The 18,508-nt window shown below is 37.1% G+C and overlaps 1 pseudogene; it reads left to right on the top strand.

Moving 5' to 3' along the window:
- Positions 1-413: 413 nt before the first annotated feature.
- LOC145662595 (serine/threonine-protein phosphatase alpha-2 isoform pseudogene) lies at positions 414-1,760 on the top strand (annotated as a pseudogene).
- The last annotated feature ends 16,748 nt before the right edge of the window (positions 1,761-18,508 follow it).

The following is an 18,508-nucleotide window of genomic DNA, read 5'->3' as shown; positions in this document are numbered from 1 at the left end:
GTTGTGGGGGTCACTCCCCCATCCACAGGGGAGGGGTAGCTGCCGCAAACCTTCTAATAAGATATTAATATCGTAAAATGTCATAAATAGGGTGAAGCGCGAGTAGATAAAATTTAATACGTACTAGTGTGAACACCCAGTACGAAATATTTTTGCTGGGTGTTCACACTGATTATAATTCAGGAAACGATGCAAGGCTGAGAATAAACTAGATAACTCTTGATGCTACGGTGCTTGAACCAGGGATCTCTCTATAATGTGGATAACATTGAATGAATCCACCTCATTTAAAAATTTACATGTAACTCGGATAGTTGATATTTTCTAAACAACGTAACCAAGAACTTAATCCTACAAAAATAACAATGAAACAAACTAACGTAATTTTTACTAGGCATTGTTAATATGATGAATTATATCTACGCGACAATGTGAAGAGCAAAATGGCGATTTTCATCGCCTCAGACATTACTTAACTACTAACCACATAAATACTCTATGAAATAATAATACCTGTTCACTCACAGAATTATGTTTATCTGTTTCTTCATCCTTAGAACACAACTAACTATGTATTCCAATAATAACCATAATCTGTTCATCTCGACAAGTAAACGATAGCGTTTGGACACTTCTGTTCGACATTCTTTATCCACAATGATTACTGGGAACAGTTATAGTGCTTTTGACATCTTAGAAAGCCTGTTCAATATTAAAACGGAGAAAGATCTGGCGGGGTTTAAGGTTCCAGGTTATGAACTGCGGAAGATCATCAATCAAGCTCAGGCTATTGTTATGAAACAACCTATGCTCCTCGAGCTTGACGCTCCGGTTCATATATGTGGCGACATCCACGGCCAATTCTTTGACCTCATGAAAGTGTTTGAGCGAGGAGGTTACCCGCCTAAGAAAAACTATCTTTTCTTAGGAGACTATGTCGACAGAGGAAAACAATCAGTGGAAACCATCATCGTCCTCATTTGCTGCAAAGTTCTGTATCCTGAAAACTTCTTCATGTTACGTGGTAATCATGAAGATGCAGCTGTCAATAGAGTGTATGGCTTCTACACAGAGTGCAAGGAAAAGTACGATGTTCTATTATGGAAATCTTGTATTGAGTTGTTCAACTGTTTACCAGTGGCTGCTATAATTGATGACAAAATCTTCTGTTGTCATGGTGGGTTAAGTCCGGAGCTGAGAAATCTGAACCAAATTAGACAACTGCCGCGTCCATCATCAGTGCCTGACTCAGGACTTCTGTGTGACTTACTCTGGGCTGACCCTGATAATGATGTCAAAACCTGGGGAGAGAATGTTCGAGGAGTGTCATATGTATTCGGATCAGAAGTTGTTGAGGAATTTCTCAAAAAACACAATTTTGACTTTATATGTAGAGGACATCAAGTAACGCAGAGTGGATATGAATTTTTCTTTGATGATAAACTTGTCACCGTGTTTACTGCTCCAAATTACTGTGGGGAGTTCGATAATGTTGGTGCTTTCTTGAAGGTAGACTCCAATCTAAAGTGTAAGTTTGAAATTATAGAAGCTAATGGGACCACACCGTTGAAACCAAAGGATGAGGGCAAAGAAAAACAATCTAAAGAAAAGCCAAAGCTATCGCAGACAATACGACCACCATCATCACTCCCTACATACAGGTCATCAATATTAGAATCTCCGGTAGAAGGGTTAATCAGAACACGTACTCATAGCAAATATATATCTAAAGCAAAACCTAATAAACCAGGTAACTAAAATTCTTGCTCCATGATAGTATTTTTCTCACAGTTGTTTGCAAAGCATTTTCTTTTACTATGCCATATTTTTTACTATGTTACATTGATTTATTAATTAATTTATTGCGATTTGATGTCCCTTTCCAGTTTTACTTTTATGAAAGAGTGAACTTTACACTGCAATAGGAAACAGTACTCAAGTTTTAATTCGATTTAAAGCACCATCCTCAAGCAGAAATCTGTTTTATATACGGTAATTATAACAGGAACAACATAAATTTCTTGATTCATTTCTACAAAAGTTATGATTTCACCATTTCAAAATGTGGAAACTAATGAAATAATCTTCTTAGTTTAGAAAACATTGGATAAATGTTTTATGTTACAACTCAGAAGATAATAGTTGATTAATTAGAGTGTACCATCCGTTTCAGCAGCGAACCTACATTAGATCATTAGATATGGATCCATTACTGAACGTGGGATCCGAATCATATGAGCTCGCACTGAGAATCGAACCCTAGTCTCTCACGCTCGAGAGATCAATAATAGTATATTGAATATACTTAATGCCTTGTTTTAAGCTATGTTATTCTATATTCACAATTCCTATAATATCGAAAGATTATATATCAGTTAATATACCTCACTGAGTCGAGCAAAATAATATGAATAGCTGTAAATTTTAGAGAAAATTGAGACAATCGGATTTTTTGTAAATTTAAAAATTCAGATTGTCCCACAATCAGATCATCCATTAAGATGAAACTCACACTAATTAAGTTTTTAATTATTACATAAGCAAGCCTATTATACACAGTGCACTTAATGAGATACATTCTAGACAAAATCTATTGACAAACTCAAACTTTAAAATAAATATTCGTTTAACTGTGATATTATCAAAAGATAAGATAAATATCAATTTGTTAATCACATCGTGCTAAACAAAATAACAATATTTAAGAGTAAATTCTCATACTTAGCTATTTATGATATTAATACATTCAATTCTAAGCCCGATGGGACTCATGGTAATGCAAACGGACAAAAGTCCGAGTTTAGCTCGGTAGCATTCTACCAATTCTACTCAATAATATCAACAAATGTTGTACTCATATTAACATAGAATGCTTTAAGGTTTATTTGCCATGTTTTTCAAATGTCTTTCTTTTTTGTACTATCTAATACAAATATTTTTAAAATGCACTAAACTGACAAGAGCTGGAATTCGCTATATCAGGGTGTTTACCGAAATAACAAAACTAAAAATCTTGACATTTTCCTAATCTTTATCTTTTAACAAAACCAAAAATCTTGACTTGTCTTGATCTTTATGTTTAATCAAAATCTATTTAGACAAGTTGGAAACTAACGAGGGAACCTATCCAAGTGTAACTCTGACTTCGAGTCGAGACTATGACCGTTGGATACCTTGTCCCAAAAGAACATAACACGAAAAGGGATACATCCTAGATCGCAACCGTTGCGGAGATATAAGCGTGAAAAGTTAGAAATTGAGCTCCATACTATACATTACAAAGTCAGATTCCGGGTCAGATGTTTCGGAAACGGTCAGGTAAGGAAACTCATTGAATACATATCAAATTAGTGTGGGGAGCACAGCACATTTTGAATGAAAAATTTATGTCCCCGGGGCACTCGCAGGGTCCCAGGAGGGGTCCAACTCAAAATTTGCGAATGGAACCGGGGGTTAAATAGCATATTGTATGAAAGCTATTGTTAAATAAAAGAAGATAGAACAAATCTCAACTCTCTACGATAACCCTGTGCAAACGAGCAACTGGTCAAAATGTCAATATATCCTACATCAGAAAATCTATGACCACGTTTCTAAATCCGTTAGGTTGCGACAATAACAAAACAGAAAAACACGTTTAAAAGTACAAGGTATTGAAGTAAAGCAAATTGCTGCAGAGTGTCTCTCTCAAATGCACCCTCCGATATATTTCATTTCTGCACCATTATTCCAGTTTTCTCCAAGCCCACTTCTCTCCAAGTTGCCTCACAGTTTCAGGGTTACTCCTTTTCGTCTTTACCATCATGTTTCTCGTTCAGCACATCCCCCGATAGAATTTGGGGTTCCGATAAGCGAAGCATATACCGTTGCATTTTGAACTTCTCACCCTCCTAGACGATTGCGATTGACAATGTATCCTTTCTCTTCTAGGACTCGAAATCCAATGGCCATGGTTATTCTATAGTCCATTGGTCATTCGGAGTCACACTTATACTTGCATAAAGTCCGTTGTGCGACTCTGTAAGATACTCTGCAGCAATTTGCTTTACTTCAATACCTTGCACTTTCAAACGTGTTTTTCTGTTTTGTTATTGTCGCAATTTAATGGATTTAGAAGCGTGGCCATATATTTTCTGGTGTAGGTTGTATTGACATTTTAACCAGTTGCCCGTTTGCACAGGGTTATCGTAGAGAGTTGAGATTTGTTCTATCTTCTTTTATTTAACAATAGCTTTCATACAATATGCTACTTGACCCTCAGTTCCATTTGTAAATTTTGAGTTGGACCCCTCCTGGGACCCTGCGAGTGCCCCGGGGACATAAATTTTTCATTCAAAAGGTGCTGTGCTCCCCAAACTAATTTCATATGTATTCAATGAGTTTCCTTACCTGACCGTTTCCGAAACATCTGACCCGGAATCTGACTTTGTAATGTATAGTATGGAGCTCAATTTCTAACTTTTCACGTTTATATCTCCGCAACGGTTGCGATCGAGGATGTATCCCTTTTCGTGTTATGTTCTTTTGGAACAAGGTATCCAACGGCCATAGTCTCGACTCGAAGTGAAAGTTACACTTGGATAGATTCCCTCGTAAGAATTAAAAATACATTATTATATTTTAAATGGAAAACCTCTACCAAAAGACTAGATAAGATGAACACTAACACTATTTTTAACAATAAATCGAGTAATGCGTCATAGTTCATCTAGGATGGGGAACGGACACATACTTTAAAACGTTAAAAAAAAAAATTATACATAAGCCTTAACCACAACCCTACGCACATTCTTAACACTTTTTTCAGTTTCTTCGTCACTTTCATCTTCCGAGTTAATATAGTTTCAATGACTTCGTTTCTTAGTGCTTTTTAGTGCTTTTTTTCATTCCATCTGAGATCTTTAGGTCATATGTTTTATTTTTTTCATTCTTCCTTTCAACTTGCAGATCTTTCAACTTTCGTCTAGTGCGAAAGAGTATCGATATATAGCAAAACAGAAATATCTAAGAGCTCCTTCGTCGCTACATGGTTAGCCTACGCACATTTGGTTCGAAAAGCATGGGTTGGTTTCCGGTAGGAGCTCATGCGCTTTGGATCTCACAAGAGAGGAAATAAAGAAAAAATCATTAAAAATATCGTTCTAAAATTGTTCCGTATTTCTAGATTTCGGTATTTTGGTTTCCAGTATGGTTCAGTATTTCCAGTATGGTTCAGTATTTCGGTATAAGTAATATCAAAATTTCGGTATTCTGAAATACCAATACTTAGTATTTCGATAATTTTTACAGTCCTAAGTCGAACAAGAGGATGACTAGCATTCGTCTCGCGATGTACCTAAAAACTTGCATACGTCTCGTCTCGAAAATGTGCTGTAAAGGTAATGTCTCGACTCGAAAAATGTATATTTTTCTATTGGAAGAGCCGTGTCTAGACTCAAATTTTGTCAGGAAAATCCTGTCTCGACTCGTCTCGTGCGCATCCCTAGTTTAAACATCGTATTTTGTATTTTTACAGTATTAGCAACATAAATAATATACCAACTAATATAAAGACCTTCCTAAAATAATTTTGTATATCACATTTTTTAAACTTATTACATTAGTCACAAATGAAAGTACTGTAAGTAGACAAATATAAGTTTACTTAATATTCAAATTAGGTAAAAGTCAAACTAAAGATTTTTCTAATGTCAAGTAATATTTATTTCTTGTGCGAATGTTTACAGTGTTATAATAACATTATTTCGATGGACACTCAACATTACAATAATTTCGATGTTCAACGTTACTTTATGGAGGTCTTTAAATGTAGGCAACATTTCAATTAAACCTTGATAATGAAATTTAAAAGATTATTTTATACTTTCAAAGGGTAAAAAGACAATGTAAATATATGACAATTATCGTAAACAGTCCTAACATTGGTACACATGTTCTTAACAGTGACACATTTAGTTTTATCTGTGACACAAACCTTCCTGAAAGTGACACCTTACTCCTAATAGGGGCCGCTGTGTCTCAGTGGTAGAACGTTCACCTCTGGTGCTGAAGTTCTTGATTCGATCCCAGCTCGCGCCAAGTGAGCTTTGTGGTGGACAAACACCGTGTGCGTGGGTTTTCTCGGGGTTCTCCCGTTTCCTTCTACTTTCTTCATTTCACCATTATATTCATTTCTCATCATCCTCATCTTCTTTAGCCTAGCTGGCATACGCGTGGGACGTAAAACTTAAAGATTTCATTTCATTACATGTTCCTATATACTCTTAATAGCGACTCCCACATCTAACAGTAACACATATTACTTGAAATTAAATATTTATTCTTAAAAATAGTAAGCAAAAAATGAAATAGCATATCGAGTGTAGTTTGATATGTAACTTGACTCGCATACTAATAGACGGCGCTAAGGTCATCTTTATAAATGTAGTCCACTTTCTCAGAGTCTATAGTCATAAAGTCCCCTTTCTATGAGTAAATAATCTATAGTCTCAAGTAGTTCTGACAGCAATAATATAATAGATAAAATTGGATTTCTGTTTCTTAAAAAAACGGATCTATTAAGTTTAGCCATTCCCAATTGGTTGATGTATAACGTCGAAGAGTGTGTTTTGATACAATCAGAGAAATTGCCGTGAGGACTACGTTCTGCAAAAGAGAGGAGATGAGGTACTCGAACAGTATAACTAACTGTTAGTATTGTAGGCGTAATCACGAATCTGCGTATCTGCAAAATAATCTACTATGCTGTCGATGTTTTTGTTTGTGTCTACATTACCATTCACTAACGTTAGGTTTCTCTTGCGTGTTCCTTGTCCCTCCAGTGTTATTTAATGAGAAGGAGAGCAGGAAACTCTTGCGTCACACAGTATTCAATCGGAAATAATTGTTTTTAATAATGTAAATACGAATAACACTACCAAAACATCAATATAGATTGTAGTAAAATATAGATTTAACTGACGGCTAGCAAATGCGTATGATTGGATATGTATTACACAATCTGTCATTAAATTATTCATTTTACGCTTAATGCCACCCTTAACGTGTTACGTAAGTGTTTGTAAGAAAAAGAAAGTCTTTTTGCACATTTCCATAATTATTATTGACTATATAAATAAATTAAAGGAAGAATTATCTCAGACCAACTGTCTGTCAAATATCTTGTCCTTATATTATTCTAAGATGTAACTTTCAAAATACACATAAGTTATGAATAAATTAAATTATTTTTTTAAAAAAGCGATAAATTCTGAAGTTCGTAGCAAAGTTGTCCACATCTTCACAAGGGACTTAAAGAGACAATGACATGAAAAATGAATGCTAAATTCTCATCAATGTTAGAAAATTAACGCTCCCTGTCCTTGACCCAAGATTACAATCCTGCTTTAGAAGACCACAACATTGTTTGTTAGACGAAGACGAAAGTTCTCTCAGCCGAGTTGAAGTTTCGCCCTTGGAGTAGGTAATTGCATTACATTTTCTGAACATGTTTGGACAAATAGGTTGTAGCATTATCTAATAGCAGAGTGAGGAATACAAGGCCTTTACCGTTATATATGTTGAACAGACTTTTCACTTTATATTGCGTCGTTATAAGATTTCTTTTTTCAGTTCGAGTTCCATTTAATATTAAAATATTAATAAAAAAATCATGGATTTTACAGACAAATCGATTAGGCAAAAAATACATCTTCCTTTCTTTATTTTATTTATTTACTTATAGAGAATACTACAGGTAAAGATACCTATTTACAGTACTCATAACAGCAGATAAACATGTAACAGAAGGATAAGCACACAAGTGATAATTTTAATGACTGGTTAATCATTAATTTTGTCACTTAAAGAATTTACTGCTTACTTAAATTTGCTGAAGGACATTCTGAATATGTCAATACTTGGATCAACCACATAAAGTTGGTTGTAGACGTCACATTTATGCTCCAAATAGTTGAATTTTTTATTATATTGGTTTTTAATGTTCTACAGTGAAGTAAGTCAGTCATCTTCTGTCGTTGGGAACTTAGCGAACTTTTTTTCTGCTGTTAAGCGATAGAATGTTCAGTTGTTTAATTAAAGATTGGTATGTTTCAAATTTATGATATATGCCTGTTTCCTAGAAAAATAAGTACCTTGCGAATTTTGATTGTATCATTTCTATTTTGCGGCTAAATTTTTTGCTTGCAAGGTTCCAGATTTCGGCAGCGTATTCAAGTTTAAATTTAACGATTTTTTAAGTGGTGGGAAAATGTTAGGTTGGTGTAAAAATTGACCCTGAGGTCCTTAAACTCTCCGATAATGCAATAGTTATATTTTAGGGATGTGTTTTTACGTGAGTATGACATTATATTTCTTGACATTCAAAGATTAGCATTACAATTTTTGTAAGCGGAAGACATTTTACAATGCTGTAATCCAGTAATGGATTTTGAGGGTATTTACCTAAGTAAAAATTACAATTTCATTGCTACAAGATAAGGAAAGGAAACTTATCAAGTGTCTTAATTTTAGTATTTTAGAAACTTATGGTAACTTATTAGGAAAGTATTCTTTGCTTGGCTTGTAGCAATAAAACTGCAACTTTTTACCGAATTGACTTCCCTCAAGAGTCGTCACTGCTGTAATATTTAAATAAAAAGCTTACCAAAGGAAAGAGAAAATATCTTATACCAATTACTTATGTTATAATACAGATTGAGGGTTTGGGTTTTGGGTTCTTATGCAACACCTAAATTCTGAATGTCGGGATTTGGTTGCGAACCACGACCAGGGCTTGAATTCGTGCAGTTAGCAGTGTAAAGACTATCACGAAAAATCAACTCTCGCAATACACACCATTTCTCTCCACACAATGTCGCTTCTAGAGAGCTGAATTACAGGACATCATCAGGAGCAGGACACTAGCATCGGCAACTTGTGTTACAGTTTCGGCATTATACCATCTCCTTTGTCAGACAGATTCTTCTTCTGTAATCTGTTTCTAAAGAGTTTTGTTTCCTAAGTCCTTGATATATTTACCCTGCACGTTTGTCCGTTCGCCCGTCCGGGAGACAGAAAAATCTCAAGTACTACCTGATAAACCATCACAAAATTCGGTCAGCACGTAGAGCAGTGGTCGCCAAATTTATGAAGTTTCTGATCTACCATACCGTCTTTAAATCCTAATGTGAGCTACCAACCAAAAGAACTAGCAATTTTAAAAAATCTTACATTTTTTTTTTTAATTTCCTATAAACTTACGTTTCTAGAAAATATGAAATCAAACTAACCAAGTTACAATATGTCTAATAAACCCAAGAAAAACATAACATGCACAACCCCATGTGTATACAATCAACTGTGAGATATGGGTGACAATGGAAGTTGCGCGGGAGAAACAAGCAGTTGTCGTCAGCGACCCCTATCGTTAGCGTCAGCTCAGTGGAGGATACAAGGTTAGCCAATCGGAGCGTTAACGCAAACTACCGAAAATGTCCCCGCGAGTTACAAGTAACTCGCAAACGACGATTTGGCGATCGCTGATATAAAAGGTTACAAGTTAGGATTCGAGTTAGTTGATGCAGATGATATTTAAACCGGTAGTGGTAGAAATCAACCATTTTCGGCTATTTTGTTGATCACTCTGGATCAAAAAAGTAGTACATAGCGGGAAGCGATTTTCTTCAGTTGATTAAGCGTTTCAAGAATACCTTTAATTTCCATCCTCAACTTTCTACTAAAACCAGAACTGGCAGAAATCCACTACAACGTCTCGCTCCAATGTTTGTTTCTTTCTTTTTATTTGATTTGAATTTAGGGGTCCTTTCAGCAGCAAGGCCATATGAGATATGGATCTACACCTTAACGTGGGATCCGAACCGCATGAGCTCAAGCCGGGAATCGAACCTGAGTCCTTCGTCCCTCAAACGCGTACGTAATCCGCATACCCACGAATAAGCTCGTCGTTTCATATATTGATATACATGGAGCAAAAATGATACGAGACAACGAGAAGCGATTTCTTGGAAGCAATTTAGTGTTCTAAGAATAGATACTATCTTCTCTCTTAACTCTCTATCCAAACCGGAAGTGCCCAAACTCAACCACTTTTGGTTTCAACGTTAATCATCATAGACCAAACAATGTAACACGTAAATAGCGGGAAGTGGTTTCCTGCATCAATTAAGCATCCCAAGAATATATTCAATCCCCACATTAATTTCTCCACTAAAACCGGAAGTAGTTGAAATCTAATATCACTTCTGGTTTCAATACTAAATTAAGAAATATTACACCATTGAAACCAAACTCCTTCTGTGGTGTATTCATGACACTATTACTTGTTATTATAACAAAGAAATGAGAATGCCCCATAAAATCCACAAATTTAGAATTTTACTTCAAGTACAAAATGCAATTTTGATATTAACCTAACTGCGCAGAAAATAACAAGTTAGCGCTCTTGTGTAAATAATGCCCTTTAATATAGGCGAGCAGGAAACAAGTTAGTAGTAGGATGAAATTCTGTTCCAGCGGACAAAGCTGGATGGAGAATAGAAGGGCGACATGTACACAACACTCAACCATATTACTGTTAGGGAATTTCATTTTCGTCAGAGCGCGCTCGATAGCTTGGCTTCCATCTCAGAGACGCCGAGCAATTCCCATTTCTCCATCAACGGAATTCGTTCTATAACTTCTTTTTGCTCTTATTGGAGCAAACCATTTTCATTGGCTTCCATTGCGAAACGAAATGTGTGGCAAAGTAAACAAACACAAGAGATGCAGTGTATTTTCACCGTGGTTGCTGTGTTTACTACAACGTAATCAAGCACAGTTATACAAATTTAATCCGCATTTTGCCAATTACATTGTAATTTAATTAAGTGTATACAACAACAGTATTGTCCAACCGCTAAGTGAAAATTTAAGTTGTTTCTTCGAAGAAACGGCTTCTAGCTATAGCTAACTAACTCTATGGCCTCTGGAACCCAGAGGTACAATGCCGCGTTCACAAAAGCCCTCCACTGACTTCTACCCTTAGCCAACTAGATCCAGTTTCTACTTTGTATTCCTATTTCTGCGAGATCCATCTTAATATTATCCTCCCATCTCCGTCTAGGTCTTCCTAATTTTCGTTTCCCCATTAGTTTTCCAGTTAAGACTTTGAAAGCGATTTTGCTTTTTTCCATCCTGGCGACATGACTTGCCCACCTGAGCCTCCTAGACTTAATGACCCTAACAATGTTTGAAAAAAATGAAATGAAATCTTTGAGTTTTACGTCCCACGATTATGCCGGTTAGGCTAAAGGAGACGGTGATGATGAGTAATGAATGAAATGGTCGAATGAAGAAAGTGGGAGGAAACGGGAGAACCCCGAGAAAACCCACGCACGCGGTGTTTGTCCACCACAAAGTTCACTTGGCGGGGGCTGGGATCGAACCCGGGACCCCAAGCACCAGAGGTGAACGCTCTACCACTGAGCCACCGCGGCCCTTAACAATGTTTGGTAAACAGTATTAATTATGTAGTTCCTCGTTATGAAGTTTCCGCCATTCCCCATTCCCGTTCCTCTTGGGTCCGAATATTCGTCTCAGGATATTGTTCTCAAATACGTTTGGTCTACGTTCTTCCCTCAGAGTAGGCGACCGTGTTTCGCAACCATACAGAACAGCAGGCTTGATTATCGTTTTATATACAGGTATTTTAAGCTTCAAATTCCTCGACAGAATTCGCGATGATAAGAGATTTTGAACTAAATAATAACACGAATTCCCTGCTTTTAGTCGACATTTAATTTCTTCGTGAATATCGTTTTCGTCTGTTAATAGTGGTCCTAGATATTTGAAAGTATCCACTTTATCAAAGTATTATTTGATATTTTAACGCATTCATAATTTCCCGTATTACTATCCCGACGAACTTCCATGTGTTTAGTTTTCTCTGCATTTACTTCTAAACCCATGTACCTGCAAGCGTTTAATAAGACCTCTAAATTTCTTTCTAATGTTCTCCTATCATCTCCTGTTAAATTTACATCATCAGCATAGCCATAACCTGGTGAATACCATTCAACTCTTCGCCCTGGTTGCTATCTTTGATCTTCCTTATAGCGTATTCTAGGACAAAGTTGAATAATAATGGCAACAAGCATCAGCCTACTTCAGGCCATTCTCGACGTTAAAGCTCATGGACAAAATTTTTCCTACTCATACTTTACTTTGGGATTCATTAAACTTAATTAATCTAATTAGCTTTTTCGGTATTCCAAATTCTGTAAGAATGTTGTACAGCGAGGGACACTTCTGGATGGTACAGCCATATGGAGATTTACGGCTAAGGTGCTCCATCAGTTGAGTCCGAAGCATTTACCGGGAAGTATGCAACCAAATTAGCTGTAAAGGAAGGCGGGTGGCATAATCGCCAGTAGCTGAAAATTCCCGTACACTTGGGCGAAATTCCCACTACTGCCTAGAGCATCATTTCTCCAAAATGAAATAAATCTTAGACGTGTAGTTCTTATGGCAAACATATTACTTGATATTTGTCCTATTTGAGACGATAAATTGAAACAAAAAATCCTGTTGCTGTTTGAATGAACACTCTTTCTGTCGTTTGATCTGAAATGACTTTGCAGAGTCTGAATAAATATTCTGTCACTTCAGGAGGGTAGGAAGAGCTGATACCCTCCTCCTTTAGTGTGAAAACACATACATTTAATTAAATGCTTAGTGAGAGTGAGCCCATTGGTACGGCACTTTTATGATTTCAAGTTTTGCTCCCAAGCCATCTCATGCCATAGCTGATGACATTGGAGAACGAGAGATGCAAATATGATGAAAGAGAGATACAGTCACATGCGCAAATTTAGAATTTGAGACAAAATGATCGGATAGCATCCATATTTTGTCGAAAATTTTGATTTTGTAAGTAGACATGTAAAAGCTCACCCAAACCTGAGAGCATTCCACTACCAATTGTTGAATTCAAGTGAAGAACTCAGTTGAGAGCACCAGATGATTACAGAGGGGAGAAACAATTTCAGATATGGGAAACAAATAATGAAAAAATTGGAGCAGGACTCGAACCATGGAACTTATCATTACTAAGCAACGACTCTACTCACTCATCCACGTAGCCACACTGAACGCTAGGCAGTCATACGTCAGACACAGAACGTTTGTTACTTACAAAACGTTTTTGTAAGGGGGAAAGCTAAGGAAATTCCCCGTCTCTAGTTTTTCTTTCCCTGGCACTAACTTAATTACTGTTGTCCCAGCCTGGGAAGAATATTTTCCACCCTCTAGAAACTTTCCTAACAATTTTCATACATTTATATATAGCAGCACAAAACATTTATCCATGGCTGTTCTGCACAATTATACATACACAAAACAATTACTTCCAATTTTATTAATTCCAGTACCAAGTAAACAGAAATACTGGATATGAAATTCTATATTTTGGCAATAGTCTTGCAGAAAATATAAAAAAAAAAATCAATTTTTCTATTTGGAACAGGGGGACCATACACGCAAGTTGCGCCCATGAGATTTGTTTTGCGGAGGAGGGGACAGAAATTTACATTGAAAATGGCAAAATCGCACGTTTAATTATAACATAATTTTATTTTTAAGAATGCCAAATGCGAAGAACGAATGTATTCTCTTTGGTTTGAAATAATAAAATTATGGCTGAAGGTAGAAGTGAACAGAGAAATGCATGCTACCAATCAGTGGCGGAGCCAGGAGGTCTAGAACCTCCGGACATTTGCACAAGTTGTTAAAATAAGGCCCAAGGGTAGAAAGATACTGAAGAGACCTCGCGATCGAGGTCGAGGTGTCACTCTCGATACTGGCACAAACACATGGATTCAAATGGGTATGCACATGCAGGTACGCTACATTGCGACCTAGAGGTCGACTGTGAGGGTGAATCAGTGGTCGCGATTATACACAACCGAGTTTGTTTTTACATCGATGTTCAGCGGAAGCACCGCTGTGGCGCATGTTCTCTTTGGTTCTCCTTGAAGCGCTGCAAGGAATAAAGTCTTCATTTGTTCAAAATTTCGTCTACAGAGGATTCTGTATGTCTATACTCGAGAGGTTTTGCTGCACTGTTAAATGTGATTATGAAAGACATATTAATAGAACTAGTGAGGAATGTTCCAACAATATGGGATAAGAAACACAAAAACATCATAATAAACACGTTTTAAATAGAGAATGGAAGAAAATAGCAACTGAAATTTGAATGTCGGGTAAGTTATTAATATTTATTTGAGAATTACACTGTAGCTTATTAGAAAAAAAGAAGCTACTGTTAATTATATATATGCTTAAAAAGTTTCCCCAGGGTCCCCCGCAGAGTTTCAGACGCGGTCCAACACAAAAGTTTCAAATAGCAGGGGGTTAAGTAGCACATCGTTTGAAAGTTCTTAAATGAAAGAAGATGGTGCAAGTCTCAACTCCCTAGGACAATCCTGTGCAAAATGACGGCAGGTCAAAATGTAAACAAAAACTTAATTGAAAAAATCTATAGCCACTTTGAATCCAAGATGGCTGCTAAAAACCTATGTCGAAAGGATAGACATACCAAACTGCTAAAACTAGGAAAACCAAATTTGTCATGAACGTTCATCAGTACATAACGAAAAGATATGAAATGTTCAACAACGCGACATCTTAAGATCAAAATGCCACACTATGTATCGGACGCATGTTTAGCCCAAATCACTGGAGTTGGAGAAGTGAAATGTGGTATTTAAGTTTATGGTAAATAGTAGATATTCACAAAATATGAAGACGTATCATCTGTAATACAATATGGCTGCTAACGTGTATATAAATATGGTATTTCTTGGAATATTGTGACCAAACCAACAAAGTTTGACGCAGCTCGATGTATTGAAACGATTTACGTGATTTGGTGCTGCTCGCCGATCTTGTAAATGAACGTTTTTGGTATATTTGGTATTGCTTGAAATATTGTGATCAAACCAACGAATGTCATACAAATGTAAACATCACGAATACGTTACAATAGAGCCCCCAACCTGACTAGTACAGCAGGTCCTTTATGTGTGTACTACATATGATAAAATTAGAAAATTACCCGAGAATATTCAACTTTTGTTTATCAGTATGAACCGGAATTCAGAGTCTTGTTCACGTAAATGTTATCGAAATAACCGTGACGAACGTGCATTAGGAACAAAACATTTATGTGTGTTGTTACGGAAAGAAGTAATAGTTGAAGTGAATCGAAATTCAATTGTCCTTTAGTCTTCCTATTGTTTTTAAATACATAATTGAGACAAATAGAGATTTAGATTTGCAGTGTTATGAATGACATAGGTTTTAGCATGGATTCAAGGTGGCCATAGACTTTTCAATTAAGTTTGTGTCTACACTTTGATCGGCCGCCATTTTGCACAGGATTATCGTAGAGAGTCGAAACTTGCTCCACCTTCTTTCATTTAAAAACAGGTTTCACACGATGTACTACTTAACCCCCGTTGCCATTTGAAACTTTTTCAGTTGGAAACCATCTAGGACCCTGTGGGGCCCTGAGACAAGACGTTTTTACTTAAATTGTTGTACTTTGAAAACAATGCCACACGCTCTGTCCTGTTTTGACATTTGTCTCACCGTTTCCGATTTATAGTGGTGGCCATGGACTTTTCAAATAAATTTTTGTTTACATTTTGACCCGCCGCCATTTTGCATAGGGTTGTGGTAAAGAGTCGAGACTTGGTCCATCTTCTTTCATTTAACAACAGCTTTCAAACGATGTGCTACTTAACCCCCCTTGCCATTAAAAAAAAAACTTTGAGTTGAACCCCACCTCAGACTCTGCGGGGACCCTGAGACAAGACATTTTTACTTTAAATCGTTGTACTTTGAAAATAATGCCACACATGGTTTCCTGTTTTCATATTTGTCTCACCGTTTCCGATTTATAAAGGTAGTCATGGACTTTTCAATTAAGTTTTTGTTTACATTTTGACCCGCCGCCGTTTTGCACAAGGTTGTCGAAGAGAGTCAAGACCTACTCAATTTTCTTTGATTTCACAACAGCTTTCAAACGATGCACCACTTAACTCCAATTATTATTTGAAACTTTTGAGTTGAACTCCCTCTGAGAGCCTGTGGGGAACCCTGAGGCAAACTTCTTTACCCCAAAATGTGTGCCCTTGAAAATGACTGGATACGTGTTCGCAGAGATTTCCATTTGCCCAACCATTTCCCAACAAATGACAGTTCAAACTATTCTGCCTGGTAATTTTTTGTAACATTTGCATGACGAAATATGTCGTAACTCACAATATTTCACCCGGTGGTACGTATAACTTTGAGATTCGTCTAGTTATAACATATCAAATGCAAACACAATTGTGTCGTCCGGATCTCAGTGGAGCCACTTTGTGACCTTCCCTTGTCAGTAAAATAACAATACACACTATACCATTCCCATTTTACTCATATGGAAATGCTTTCTAATATATTTATAAACATGACCTATAAAATATCTAGAGTGCCTCATAAAATAATACGAAGCAAAGAGACCAATGGTTTCGAGATGTCCATTGGCACACATCGAGAGATTATATATATATATATATATATATATATATATATATATATATATATATATATATATATATATATATATATATATATATATATATACCGTTTGTGCATCTGCAACATTGAAATTCTATAAATGTATGGAAGAATTATACAGGTAGTGAAGATAAATAGGAGGAAATCAGGGCTCTTCCGCGCTGGAAACTTTTAAGAAAAAAAAATAGGAGTAGCAGTATAGTGAAGTAGAGTCTTATGTGTGTTAAGTAATTTCAAACACATTAAAGCAGACACAGACAAAGGAAATAGAAAGGTAATACAAAGGTAACCAAGAAAGTTCTGTCGCTTTTTCACCCACCACATTCGAATATCGCCTTGTTCTTCAGACGTACCTGAAAGATAAAAAATAGTCCCATTAGCATCGAAGACCTTCTGCCAACGTTCTGGAAGGCCATGGATTCCATCGTGGTAGAACTTGGTGGCCCGAGAAGCGAAGAAAGTATCAAGTACATTTTGCACCTCTACTAGGAGTCTAAACTGGCGTCCTCTAAGGTGATTGTCCTAGGAATGAAACAGGTGATAATCGGACGGTGCAATGTCCAGAAAGTATGGCAGATGCAATAATGTTTCCCATCCAAGGCGTAGAATGATGCCCCGAGTCATCCTAGCAACGTGGGGGTAAGTGTTGTCCTGTAACAGGAGAAGCCCTTTGCGATTCAGAAGTGCTGGCTCCAGAGTTTTGAGTTTTTCTTGAACATGGCTCAACTGCTGACAATACAGACCTGCATTGATACTCTGACCAGCTGGCGGCAGTTATCGATGCATGATGCCGCGAGCAGTCCACCAAACATACAAGAGGACCTTCTAGTGCAGTGCTGGTTTCGGCTGTTTTTGGACCGGTTCATGGGATGCTAACCAATGGTGACTTCGCTGTGGAGCTTCGTACAGGGCTCCCTTCTCATCACTTTCAACATTCTATCCAGAAATGGCTCCTTCCTCAGACGAGACAGCAAAGAAACATAGGTGTCTGATCATGTTGCCTTCTAGCCCGGAGTCAAATCATGTGGGACCCATCGACCCAACTTGTAGTGCTTCCCAAGTTGATGGAGATGCTGCTGAATGATTTCTCTACTCACACTGAATTGTAGTCCCAGTTCCTCACATGTGTGGCCACTGTTCGCCTCAATTGCTGTCTGAAGATATTCATTTTGAACATGTGTTGGTCTTCAGGCACGTGGTGCGTCCTCGAGTGTTTCGTCACAATCCCTACACTTGTTAAACCACCGTTGCACTGTCTGCGTAGTCACAACACTCTCACCAAAGGCCTGGTATGTCTTACGCTCCGCTGCAGCGGCGTTTGACCTCAGTTTGAACTCGTAGAGCATACACGCCCTTTTATGACGCTAAGTGGAGGTCCCATGTTCACTGTGTCCTTACGCAAGTTCACGGTGTAACTGAACTGCCGCAACTAGGAATGTTAGATATACCCACACGAACATCTGACCTTCACCTTATCACCATTCGCATTCAACTCACGATGTGAGGGCCAATTGAACACATAACTCCACAAAAGAACGACAGAACTTTCTTGGTTAGCTTTATAGCTTGCAGTGATTGTGGTGGATGACATCACCTAGGCTTGAGTGATGAAAAGTACAATTACTTAAGCAAACCTACGGTAAAATGGATCTGTGAAAAATGTAAGGAAAAGGTAGAATCTGATGAATCCATTGTTCTGAAGGAACTGGAGGGTGGAAAGAAACCAGAAGTGAATGCGAATCACAATAGTGAAGAATATAGAAAGAAAAAGGAAAAAAAGAAAACTGTCAAACACGGAACAAGAAATTAAGAAACAGAACAGGAAACACAAAGGACGTGATAGTAAAGGAGAATTAAAGAACAAAAAGAAGATTATCAGTGAAATAAGGCTAATAGAAGATTG

This window comes from Thermobia domestica, chromosome 10 (assembly GCF_964235325.1).
Source record: "Thermobia domestica chromosome 10, izTheDome1.hap1.1, whole genome shotgun sequence".
NCBI classification, from domain to species: Eukaryota; Metazoa; Arthropoda; class Insecta; order Zygentoma; family Lepismatidae; genus Thermobia; species Thermobia domestica.
This window is presented reverse-complemented; position numbering and strand designations above follow the sequence as displayed.